At 44.8% G+C, this 13,885-nt stretch overlaps 1 protein-coding gene across 2 annotated transcripts in view; it reads left to right on the top strand.

Moving 5' to 3' along the window:
* Nucleotides 1–13,885, top strand: part of IQGAP2 (IQ motif containing GTPase activating protein 2) — a 1,114,959-nt gene that overhangs the window by 654,835 nt on the left and 446,239 nt on the right. The window lies entirely within an intron of this gene.

Genomic DNA, 13,885 nt, shown 5'->3' with positions numbered 1-13,885 from the left:
CTTCAAAAAGCTGCGAGATATTTTTATAAGTGCGTACTATTTATAGAGTTAAAAGTACCTTTGAGACTCACAGAAATATCACCATGAGCTCATGGTCACAGATGCTGCTACTCCGGTGAGCACACTGCATCCTTTCGGACACACATATTTGTATCTCTAGATCAAGCCTCCTTCCTTGCAGCAGAAGAATGTGAAAGTGTCGCGATGCTTGTATTTGTGCAGATAAGTACCTAAGCAGGGTAGCAAGCTAGATTTATATTTTACCTCCTGTTTGTCCAAGTATTAAATAAAATGGGGTTCATAGAGTGAGATCTCTTGATTTTAGAGGTATTGTTATTTTTTGTTTTTGTGCATGTGCACTTAAGTAACGAGTTGCATTGTACCACAGAGAGCCAATATTATGCCGTGGAGCAGCAGAACCACTCTTTTTTTACATGGACAGGTGAAAGTGCAGCACTGGTTACAAAACACACTTTTGTGACATTCTTTTGTACGCCACTATATGCTTCGGACTTTGGTTAACCAAAATTCACACCTTCTCCATCATTACTCGGTAAGCCAGTGGGGATTCGATATACCAGAATTATGCCCCTGTCGCTTACTGCAACACTCCTCCTCATTTGTACTCCACACCATGCCTCGGAAGCTATATTTACGACCACGCCCACTCGCTCCCTATTAATAACCACGCCTACATCCCAACAAACCGCTCCCTTGCAGGTTTATCTCTGACTAAATTTGCAATGAACATTAACCTACAGTGATTACCAATGTGTCGACATCCACATCTTGTTCTGTCCATGGAAAAAGCAGGTGAAGCTATATCTAGAGACATCTTCCCTTTTTGAACCATCTCAGAAGAACCGATCGATCTCCATTACACCACCACACTGGCTGCACTGCTCATAGAGGTTGCCACCTTCATCCAGGCATCCATGTCTCCCACACTTGCAGAATTGGTGGAGGTGCTGTCACCCTCCACATACCTCTCCTAATCACAAGCACCATACCTTTCTTGTCATCCTCCCTTATTCTCGAGTATTCTCCCTAACACACTGGCAGCTACACTATGATACTGTGCCGTCAATCCCCTTTCTTAGAGTGGATCTTCATTTGATGCCCTAAACTTCATTCTAGACCCACTCCCGCCTTCCTCCACACCGTGGATCATTACACTTCTAAACCTCATCTTTTAAAAACAAGCAATATAGTTTGCTCAACTCCACTCCGAGCACTCACTCATTGATGCTAGTTCCTGATCCTCTCGCACACATAGAAATTGCTCATTTTTTTTATCAGACGGGATATCCTACTCCCATCCAACCATCTGACTCTCACTCTCCGATTATCTGGAGATGCACATGATGGCAAATATTCCCCCTTCTCCCAATCAACCACCAACATGCTATCACTGGAAGAACTTCTGTGCCAGGTTCAATACCACTCTAGCCCATCTCTCATCTCTACTTTCTACAACTTCTTTAATGATCTTTTTCAGTCCGCTTTTCAGGACAGTGTGTTCCCTTCTCCGTGACAAGAGACTTAGCAATGCTTGAACCATTTTTGCCCTGTCTGGATGATCTACTCCATCTCCCCCAAGAATGCAAGCATTGCATGTTCATCCCTCCCAATGTCTGTCTTCGCTGTCTAATTTGCCTAAAATATCACTACTGTCATACTTGTCTCACTTGTCAACATTTACACCTCCTGTAGTTCTCCATCTTACATCGCCAGGCTCTATCGCTAGTGAAGTTGATTCCCATACTCAGGTCTGTCTTTCCATCTTGCACACCCTCTTATCCTTCCAGGCTCTCGTATAGTAACACTAGCGCTGTTCTAACCTTAATAAAGATTTTATGATAGCCTCATTTCCCACCTTCTACTTCTCCAATGCAAATGACATGCTGCCCTTCTGCATCATTCTCTCTTACTGTCCAGTGTGGTATGCATTCCCTACATCCACCAAATGCACCTTCTCTCATGTGTCCAGTGTAATCACCTTCACTCATAATAACAACGTATCCTACTTCCTTATCCGCATAATTGGCATAGCTGACCACCCAACAGGATTCAGCTGCGGTACTCGATTAATGTTCATCAACAGCCTGTTTGAATATACCAGGTTTTCTCCCCTCTATTCTACTGCTCTGCATGATATGTTTTCCTCTTGTTGCTTCTCTTATCACTTCATGCTGTTTACATCCAAATCTTTTTTTGTCCCCCAGCTCTTTTACTGCCCTTCAGTCCCATCTAACAAGCTTCATAATTGGTAAACGCCACAGGATGGCTCTTCACTCTTTCATGCTCACCTAATCCAAAACTGAAGTGCCTAACTTACCCACCACCAGTGCCCTTCGGTCCCTTATTCCCGTCTGTTTGATAACTTCATGTCTGCCCACTCTTCAAGGAACCATAGCATTTTACTCAGCCATAATGAATCCTTCATGGCTAACATTGCCCCTGCAGTATCATAGCTGCTACTAACTTACGCAGAACCCACCACCATCTTCCCATCCACACAGTACAGCCCCTAATCCAAAAGAGTGTGGTCGGAAATACTTGCCTTGGAGGAGGGAGGGAGTTCTCATCCCAGGGTGGTCTTGGGTTTTGAAGAAAAGGGGACTTGGGCAGTACCAGGCCATATACTCTAGTGATGAGGAAAGTCAACTGCTCTAATGGCCTTTTAGTCGACCTACCTCAGCGCACCAGCACATCACTAGATAAGATCCTGAACTTCCCCATAGGTGTCTTCTAAATTCTCCGCAGACAAACATCAGCCTTACTCTTCGGACACCAGACTGGCTGGATCCACGCAAAAGATAGGATTTGATGTAAATTGATTACTCTAGTGTTTAATACCCTGCACAGAGCCACTTTAATTTATCCTATTCTAGGACAATACATCACATGACATTCACTGTTGCACTCCATGTGGTGGAGACAGCACCGCAGGGAAATCTTAACTAACATAAATACAAACCAAACATGCATTCGTGAAGGGCACGCTGACCTCCTGCTGCATCTTGGCACTGAAAAAACAGATGTTTATCATTACCCAACTCAGTAGTGCTCATTGTATTGACCGTAGAAGGATGAAAGACTAGTGCAGGGGTCTCCAAAACGGTCCTGGAGTGCCGGATCCATACCAGATTTTTGGGGTATCCCCATTGAGATACATGTAGGTATTTAAAAAATCTGGCATGGAACCGGCCCTCCAGGACCGGTTTGGAGACCCCTGGACTAGTGCATCTGTAGGATTTGAATCTGCTGCTGAGAGCTAAGACACGAATCTCGGGAGTGGGTGCCATAGTCCACTGAGCCACCTGACCTGGCTCATTTTCTTTGAGTTTGCTGCTCGACCACCGTTTTGAATTTATAGAATAACAAGTACACAAAGTTTGTCTCGGATCCCACGGCCTGTGCAGCTGAATGTCAGGGTTGCCAAATACCAAGGCTGTCTGTCCTTGCTTCCACCTCATGCCTATTTCATCCACCAACCCATCCTCTCAACCCCCTTTATCTCACTTCTTCAAGTTCTTTCTCATCCTTACTTTCTCCCTTTCCAACTATCTTTGTCATTCTCTTCCTCCTCCTTTCCCTCTGTTCCGCCTTTCTCTCCCTTGTTCTGGGTCGAAGTATGAGGAATTAAAAATAAGTCTCAGTACCAAGAAATAAGTTTTGGTGGTCCCACCTCTAACCATTGGCTCAGACTAAACACTACTGTTCTTACTCATTTCCACTTTCCTGTGTTGTATTAGTTGAGTCGGAAAAGCAGTATCCTGGTTGAGCAAGAAGAGGGGGGCCGCAGATGTAAAACCAGATTCTGTAGTATGCTAGCGTGTCGTGTGTGTTTATTCATCAAATTTGAGTTGCTGGAGAATGCAGTAGTTAAATCGAGGTTAAATATTATCATTTACATACATATCCTGTTCACCTGTTCCTTTGCTGTTTGCCATCCTCCTTGCATATTAAAAAGCAGTTCTTGCTCGTGATGTGCACTCGCCTCTAACCGCAACGCCTTTCTTTAGTTGACAAATGGGCTGTGTGTTTAAGTCTGTCTTTGTAGCAAGGATGGGCAATCCTGTTTCTGATGTTGGATATTTGACACATTGAGCTTACATTTATTACACCCTGCCGTTTTGTAGTTACTGAAACATACATCGAGCTTATGCAAGAGGTAATAATCCATTCATATTCCAGCTGGGTGCTGTATGTGTGCATTATTTTCATTAATACCTCGACAGTTTTTCTCGAGCCAGCTCATACTGCGACCTTGAGCCCTCTTCCTCGGTATAGACACCTCTTTTCCTCCTAAACGGATTATTTCCTCACACTTTTAATCAGGTTCGGACTGGAAACCAAATCGGCTGTGGCAAATCTGTTTACAGCATGGGTGGCCTGACTATGTCATGGCCGCCTCTGAAAACTGCCCTCTAGACTGCAGCCTAACAGAACATTGCCAGAGTAAAAGAATTGCCAGTCCAGCTTGGATTTTAAAGAAAGTTATTATTCATCATTCCTTTTGAACGCCCTGCCGCCATACCATATCAAGCAAGACCCTAGCACCTTCATGCTGTGTGTTTTTACTACCTCTGCTTTTATCGGGTGAATTTGTGCACCCTGGTTCCAGTTTGGCATGCAAGTTTGTTGTATTTCCTCCTTCTAAGGACCTGGCCGCGTCTTAGTGACCTCAGGATCACTCTCCCGTCCCGCTGTTTAGCATTAGACTCCTTGGGGCAGCAGTTGTGTAGGCCTAAAAGACCTGTAGGTTTGGTACTTCCTCAAAAGTAAGGACTTTGCTTGAACCCCAGGCGTGTTGTTCTTGACCTATGTACTTGCAGTAAATCCAAGTACAAGCATTCTTCATCACAGTCCTCCTTTTCTGGCCTGCTAATCATAATCCGCTGACCATGCTGGCATTGTACTGTACAGGAGTCTATTTGAATAACTTAGGGAAGCAGTGCTTTAGAAAACATTGTTTTTAAAGAAAAAATTGTTGCTCTTCTTGGGGGAGCAAATAAATTGTCTTATCTCCAGGTTGAAGACTTTGTTTCATGCAGGAGGAACTGTGAAGAGGAAAATGACTGAGCAACTGTAATGCAGATCTATTGCTAACCATATAGAATGAGCTTTGGATCCACCACTTTCAACCACTGGCTTTCTTTAACTAGTCTTTTAGCCATTGGCTTGAGGGTTTTTCAGTCACATCTTGGCTCTGCTCAATGTAGTAGTCATCTTTCACCTAATGCTGTTGGGTATTTGTGTGTATCCTTTTGCCTCCACTCATGTGTTTGCATTGACTTGCTTGAGGGCCTTCTTTACAACTTGTAGCCTCTCTGCCCGCTCCTCCCATGTGTTTTGCTGTGATGTCCTGCCACAGCATGTGCCATATGTAGTAACTTTGCCAATGCTTGTTTTATGTGAAATGCCCAGAAGGGTATCTTCCAGAAATGGGATTATTAATGTGGGTGTGGGCACCATTGCCAATTTAATAAACCCACCCTGGTTTAAGACAGAACATAGTTCTAAGGGAATCTCCGTTTAACCCCTGGTAGCTATGGAGTAAGCAGCAGGCAATCCCCAGAGAGGGCGTGCGAAGTTCAAGCAGTCCCAACAATTTTAATGTAGGACAACTCAATGAAACTCCCTAACCAATTTAGAAAATTAGAAGAAAATATAATGAGTAATAAGACAACAAGATCATCAGCATAGATAGGTTAAGGAGTACTGGATATATAGACTTTTAAAGTTGTAAGGCCAAAAGCACCTAGTAAAAGTCAAGCACAATTACAAGACAGCAGTTTGCAGTTGACCTGAACCTAGGATAACCATGATGGAGCGGAGGTCGGATACACCTAGAGGTTGTCCCAGTCAAAGGTTTTACCTACAGACTTAGTCTCCAGCTACAGCGAAAGCATCTTCTGATCAGTCCTACCTCCCCTAGATCCGGGTCCCAGATTTCTCTACTGTCTGGTCTCCTTCTGTGTCTAGTTCTTCTGCTTTCTGTTCTAGCACGGACAGCCTACATTAAATATTTACAAAGTTACTTTAAGCGATCACTAATGTGATTTCATTATTAGTCTGATTTTAAGAGCTAAGTAGGTAATAACTTTGAAGCAAAGCTAGTTTTCCCTGCCTTGTGTCACTGCAGTGCATTTGACCTGCAGACCAGCCAGAGCTCTGCTTTACTACTTGCAGAAATATGTTTTTGTGAGAGATGTGGGTGGTGTAAATATACATTTCAGCCCACATATGACATTTAACATTCCATGCCATAGGTACACTTTAGGCACCATTTGCAGTGAATGTATAGGGATGTTAAAGAAACCAAATATGGAGTTCCATCATAGAGCACATATTTTAGAAGGTGCACACAAGTACTTTACTACTATTTAGCAGTGGTGAAGTGAATAGAGTCGTAAAGCCAGTAAAAATTGGGTCCCGAAAAATTGACTGGAGGCACATTTGCCACAGTGTCCAAGAAATGCTCTGGTGAGGTTTTGAAGACTCAGTGAATTGTTGTCCTCTTCATGACCTTGGTTGCCATTTGTGGTTCACAATCCTAATACAGAAAATCTTATAGTAAACTTGTGGTGTTGGACTGCTTCAACAGCTGCTCCCTTTTTAGGTCTCGCAGACCTGTGTTGCAGCGCGCATGCAGTGCTCGCTCTGCGCAGCTTCTTGTAAACAAGCAGCTTTCAGAAGGGGACTTGAAGCCCTGCCTATCATTCCTATTGGCTGGCATCATCGTTTATGCTAAACACTGGCTTCTGATTCAAAATGAGGCTTCTTTGTTACCGCCCCTTCTCCTTCTCGGACAGCCCATCTGGACTGGATCTTTCACTTGCGGCGTTACACTGTCTCCTTCATGTCCGCTCGGGAAGACTATGTTTTTTCAGTCCGCTTTGGCAATGGCAGCCCGGTGTTTATTTTTGCATTACGCTGTCACTTAAAGTGAGAGCTCGATGCAAATATAAACAAGTAGCTGCCTTCGCGCAATGGCGACCACTTGTTTTAATTCACTGTGTGTTAAACATTTTGTTGTTGTTTTATTTTAGTATTTATTTTGATTGAGTCAGTACGTGCATATTATTTTTCGCTACTATCCATTTCCCTGGACTGGATCACCTCCTGCCTCACCGGCAGAATGCAGAGAGTCTGCCTCCCTCCCCTTCAGGTCAGAAGCCACCACAATCATCTGCGGCATACCCCAAGGATCATCCCTCAGCCCGACCCTTTTTAACATCTATATGGCACCGCTCGCCCACATCGTCCGAGCACACCACCTCAACATCGTCTCATACACCGACGACACCCAGCTGATCCTATCCCTCAGCAAGGACCAGGCCACCGCCAAATCCAACCTCCAGGTGGTTATGAAGGCCGCCGCAGAGTGGATGAAGACTATCCGGCTGAAGCTGAACTCAGACAAGACGAAGGTCCTCATCCTCGGCTCCACCCCCTCCGCATGGGACAACTCCTGGTGGCCGGCCATGCTGGGAGCTGCCCCGACCCCCACCAACCATGCATGCAACCTAAGAGTCATCCTGGACTCAACGCTCTCCATGTCCCAGCAAGTCAACTCGGTTGCCTCCTCCTGCTTCAACATCCTCCGCATGCTCCGCAAGATCTACAGCTGGATCCCCACCGACACCAGAAGAACAGTCACCCATACCATTGTCAGCAGCAGGCTGGACTACGGCAAAGCCCTCTACGCAGGAACCACGGCCACACTCCAGAAGTGACTCCAACGCGTACAAAACGCCTCTGCATGCCTCATCTTCGAACTCCCTCGCCCCTGCCACATCACCACCCGCCTGCGAGATCTGCACTGGCTCCCGGTCAACAAGAGAATCACCGTCAAGCTCCTCACCCATTCTCACAAAGCACTCCACAACTCTGGACCAGCATACCTCAATGACCTGACTGTTTGACCAGTATCTGCTCCCCCCCCCTTCCTTCATCGCCTTGAGACCCTCCCGGGTGAGTAGCTCGCTTTACAAATGTTTGATTGATTGATTGATTTCAGCCCGTCCTCTGCCCAGGCTTCGGGTCTTATTTAACAACAAGGGGTGGTGATGGACAGAGTTTCTGAATTAAGCAGAATACTCTCACCCAGTCAAGAGATCAGGGCTAGATCCAACACCATTTTTTAGCTCACTGCACCATCCCAGCTCAGAACCTGGCTATATGCAAATTAGTCTGTTCCTGTCCCAGTGCATGATGGGAACAGGGCAAACTAAACTACCAAGCCAATTCTTACACTGGGAAGGAAACAAGCTTCCGGGGACCGGTTTCTGGCATTTCAGCCGTCGTCGGCCCGGCTTGCTTGAATCCTGATGGTGCAATGAGCAAGGGACTCACATCTGAGTATACCCTTCCACGCTTAGGGTGGACAAAATATTTAACAACAAGGGGTGGTGATGGACAGAGTTTCTGAATTAAGCAGAATACTCTCACCCAGTCAAGAGATCAGGGCTAGTTCCAACACCGTTTTTTAGCTCACTGCACCATCCCAGCTCAGAACCTGGCTATATGCAAATTAGTCTGTTCCTGTCCCAGTGCATGATGGGAACAGGGCAATCCAAACTACCAAGCCAATTCTTACACTGGGAAGGAAACAAGCTTCCGGGGACCGGTTTCTGGCATTTCAGCCGTCGTCGGCCCGGCTTGCTTGAATCCTGATGGTGCAATGAGCAAGGGACTCACATCTGAGTATACCCTTCCACGCTTAGGGTGGACAAAATATCCGGTGCGCCTGGAGCCCGAAATTCCTGCTCCGCGTCTTGCTGGCTTCCCTTCGCCCTCCCTCCCTGCCCCGCCTGCTCCCTCCCTTACAGCTGAACTCACCCGCTTTTATTTTACTTATTAATCGCGGTCCGCTTTAACTATAGCGGCCGCGTTTTTTTCTTTACCCTACTAATATCGGTCCGCTTTAAGCATAGCAGCCACATTTACTTATTTTTTTGTTAACTAGCGCCCATTTGGTGCTTGAACATTTAAGGATGCAGCGTCCCCTTCTTTAGATAAACGGCGTCTAAAGAAAGGGGCGCTGCAATTACCGTTGCATGAGGCGCTTTGATTTAAAAAAAAAAAAAAGCATTTGTTTGTCAACTTGACAAACAGATTTTTTTTGGGGTGAAAGCGCCGTATGCAACGGTTTCACTTTAATAGTGGCTACGTCCCTTTCTTTAGATGCCGTTTGTCTAGAGAAGGGGACGCGACATCCATAAATGTAAAAGCGCTGCATGGGCGCTAGTGAACAACAAGCATTTGCAATGTAATAGGTCTCGCATTAGGAAAGTTTGAGCTATTGGTTTTGTAAATGACAATTTTTGTATTTGTGTGGTTTTTGAAAATAGCTAAATTAATAGCTTTGTCATTTAGAATGCCAATAGTTATACCTTTCGCAAATGTGACACCTATAGCATTTGTAATGCAACATGTTTTGTATTTACGTGACTTAGATGTATCGATATTACAAATAACAATGGCTTTTAATTTTTTTAAATAATTAATACTTAAATAAAAGTGATTGTAATTTATAATGGCAATAGCTTAAACTTTTGTAAATAACTTTTGTGAAGATTATGTTCAGTTTATTTTATTGTGACGAAAATCCAAGAACAGAAGTGAAATATTAACATCTTTTTGTGACATTTGTAATAAAGCTTGAAACATTGAGTGAACATATTTGAACCAGTGATGCTGTGGTTGCGCTGAGTGATGCTGTGGTTGCGCTGAGTGATGCTGTGGTTGCGCTGAGTGATGCTGTGGTTGCGCTGAGTGATGCTGTGGTTGCGCTGAGTGATGCTGTGGTTACGCTGAGTGATGCTGTGGTTGCGCTGAGTGATGCTGTGGTTGCGCTGAGTGATGCTGTGGTTGCGCTGAGTGATGCTGTGGTTGCGCTGAGTGATGCTGTGGTTGCGCTGAGTGATGCTGTGGTTGCGCTGAGTGATGCTGTGGTTGCGCTGAGTGATGCTGTGGTTTCGCTGAGTGATGCTTGATGCTGTGGTTGCGCTGAGTGATGCTGTGGTTGCGCTGAAAGATGCTGTGGTTGCGCTGAGTGATGCTGTGGTTGCGCTGAGTGATGCTGTGGTTGCGCTGAGTGATGCTGTGGTTGCGCTGAGTGATGCTGTGGTTGCGCTGAGTGATGCTGTGGTTGCGCTGACTGATGCTGTGGTTGCGCTGTGGTGGTGCTGTGGTGGTGCTGAGTGATAATTTGGTGGTGCTGGGTGATAATGTGGTGGTGCCGAGTGATAATGTGGTGGTGCTGAGTGATAATGTGGTGGTGCTGAGTGATAATGTGGTGGTGCTGAGTGATAATGTGGTGGTGCTGAGTGATAATGTGGTGGTGCTGAGTGATAATGTGGTGGTGCTGAGTGATAATGTGGTGGTGCTGAGTGATAATGTGGTGGTGCTGAGTGATAATGTGGTGGTGCTGAGTGGTGCTGCTGAGTGATGTGGCGGTGCTGTGGTGGTGCTGGGTGGTTCTGTGGTGGTGCTGAGTGATAATGTGGTGGTGCTGAGGGATAATGGGGTGGTGCTGAGTGATAATGGGGTGGTGCTGAGGGATAATGGGGTGGTGCTGAGTGATAATGTGGTGGTGCTGAGTGATAATGGGGTGGTGCTGAGTGATAATGTGGTGGTGCTGAGTGATAATGTGGTGGTGCTGAGTGATAATGTGGTGGTGCTGAGTGATAATGTGGTGGTGCTGAGTGATAATGTGGTGGTGCTGAGTGATCATGTGGTTGTGCTGAGTGATGCTGGGGTAGCGCTGAGTGATGATGTGGTGATGCAGAGGGCAGAAAGGCACAAAAAACGAGTCTAACAGAGGGCAGAAAGTCAGAAAAACAAGGGAAAAACGAGTCTAACAGACAGCAGAAGGGCACAAAAAACGAGTCTAACAGGGTGCAGAAAGGCACAACAAGGTATCAGCAGGAGACACAAATGGAATGAATTAGTGCAAGAGTACATATTGGTGGAGATCTCCAGATATGAATACTGTGGTACAGGGACGTCAAGTGTGTCCAAAGCATTTTAACGTGACAAGAAAGGTAAACCGTGCGCATGGAGTGCTGGTGCAACCAATGTCAATAAACTTCTTGTACGATAAATGTGGCGGAAAAAAGTGTAACAACTAGTGAAACAAGTACTGGTGTGCGTCCTGGATTTATTGGACTGTGTGATATAGATGAAGAGAAAAGAATGAGGGTGCACTACGGGTGTTGGGTGCGACACGTATAAACGAGCGATTGAGGAACCGTAAAACCACAAGATTGATCATGTCATGCGGAAGTATGATCGGTTATCATACCATTCAAGTGGGTAAAAAAACGCGCCAAGCGGAGTGATCAAAGGTGACGAGGTGACAAATGTGGAATCGGGTAAATAGTTTAGTAAATACTCATGTATGGTGTACATGAATTACAAAATTTCTGTATCTGTAAAAGAGACAAAGATACTGTTACCGCGAGCGGATAATGGCATGCTGTAAGCATAATGGCGTGCGGCAGTTAAAAAAACTTACTTGGAACTAGAAAACGGTGTGTTCAATGCGTTCCTGTAAACGGTGTCTGGAAATGTCGATGGCCCGATGGTGATCTCGGAAAGGAATGTAGACGAACCGGAAGTGACGAGCGTATCCCGAATGTGATTCTGGAGCGTTCAACTAAAATGAACTCCGTGAAAGAAAGACTTGTAGTTCTGTGACCTGTGCCGGATAGTGCTAGTGAATCTGAGCGATTCAGTAGATTGCGGAGTGTCAGTAGTGTGGCTGTATTATTCTCATGTATTAAAGAAAGTCCTCTCGTGCGATTGCAGCGTATCATTATAAAACTATCAAAATAAAGGTAAAAGGACATGCTTTGTGACATCAAATGAACTTATGTATGAGTAATCTACAGACATGACAATAAACGCGAGTCACGGCCTGGCGGCCGTGAAAGTGAAAGTACGGCCGGCAGGCCATGGGCAGTGAATAATTAGGGGAGGAGAAATGCCTGAGGCAGAGCGCACGCTGAGGGGAAGCTTCAGATGCCTGTGGGAGGGAGGCTGGTGGCTTTGATGTGCATGTGCTTTTCACGGGCACTGCATGGAATTGTCCGATGGTTAAGCCCCAATATCTCTCTCAAGCTCAATGCGCAAGCGCATTGGCAGGCTCCACCTAAAAAGCATTATTAATGCAATATGTATTGCAAATGCTTTTTTTTTCCAACAATCTAATGAGGCCAATTGTTGGCTTCATTCATGCGTGGTCAAGGCAGTGCTTATAGTGTGTTTCATCGACGTTCAGTGTCTTAGTGTTTGTAAGCAGATGTTGCACAGACCATGAGGGAGGCAAAGCAAAGTGCAAAGACCACACAGGAGGTAAGGGATGTGTGAGAAATAGGCTTCAAGTGGTAGAACGTGTAAGTGTGATTTCGAGAGCAACACATTACCAGGGCATTTGTGCTGTGCAGTGCTGATTGCAGGGAAATACAAAGACACACATGGCGTCATCAAAGAAAGTTGGACTGAGTTTGATTGCTTCCCTAGCACACATGCTGTTCCTCATTTGTTTTTCTCACTGTAACAATGAGGTTTTTTTTCACAAAAGCTAAATACATATTGAACCAGGGCAGTTTGCTTTTCATTTTCTTGCCTTCGAACTTCTCAGTTTCGATTAACGAAATGATGATTTAAACTTTGCTTTTGCTTTAACAAAACAATCTTCGATGGTGTTGCTGTAAATGGTGATATATAGAAGAAACACTCCTCGACATACACTAGCAACCATGGTTATAAAGATAAATTATTTCTTTTTAAATGTTGATTTGTGTGGTTCCTTCACATGAGTGTCTGTTGTATTGAGATTTTATAGCTATGCTAACCTGAAGCCTTGAGAAAACCCTGGGCCTCCATTCCATGATAGGGTAAAACACATGTTGGCTGGCAAAAAAGGCACATTATGAACCTCTATGTAAAAACGTACATTTAACAAAGAAACTTGAAAAACAGAATAAAATGGTCTGTAAATAACCACTTTTAACTGATTAAGCTATATGACCTAGAAATATGAATGAAATGAAAATGAGTAGTTCTTATCAGTGTATAATGGCTCTTGCCTACAAACAGAGCTTTATGGCCCTCTTACAGGGAATGTTGACTGTGGATGTCTTTCAGTTGCCCATACACAGATTGTCATTTAGGACCGGATTCCAATCACATACTTCTTCCACTACCTTGTTACTCTCATAACAAGCATTTGCAATGCAATAGGTCTCACATTTTAAAAACTTTGACCTATTCGAATTGTAAATTACAATGCCTTTTATTATTGCAGGTTTTCTAAACACATAAATAAAAGGTATTGTCATTTACAATGCCAATAGCTCAAAATCTCCTAATTGCGAGACCTATTGCATTGCAAATGCTTGTTCTTCTTCCATTGTATGTTTCTTATAGCTGCTTTTTGTATCCTCTACCCTTTTTAGGTCGAACCTAGACTTATAGTGGTTGAGTAGCGAATAGAAGTCCCACCTATATTTGCCTTTGGCTTTTGATATTGTCTGTCCTTAATACTGGGTTCTGATACGTAAATAGGCTTGTTAGTCCCTCCTTAGTACCGCCTCCTCTACATTTGTCACCTCCCATGGTGAGTGGCCCCTTTACTTCTGTTGTTACACTGTACGTGTTATTTAGAAGGTGAGCACTATTTTCTGTAATGAGGTTATCCTACTGCAGGCACAACATGCTTTAGTTCTTTCTATACTCCCCCCACCCACCCTCCTTCCCTCCCTCCTGTTGTCGGTGCCTTCTTCCCCCTGCCTGCCCTCCCATTGTCCATGCCCTCAAAACCACGCCTCACCTCCCTCCCGTTGTCCGTGCCCTCTCCCCCCACCAC

This window comes from Lissotriton vulgaris, chromosome 3_1 (assembly GCF_964263255.1).
Source record: "Lissotriton vulgaris chromosome 3_1, aLisVul1.2, whole genome shotgun sequence".
Classification (NCBI taxonomy): domain Eukaryota; kingdom Metazoa; phylum Chordata; class Amphibia; order Caudata; family Salamandridae; genus Lissotriton; species Lissotriton vulgaris.
Note: the sequence above shows the minus strand (reverse complement) of the source record. Positions and strands in the feature narration are given on the sequence as shown.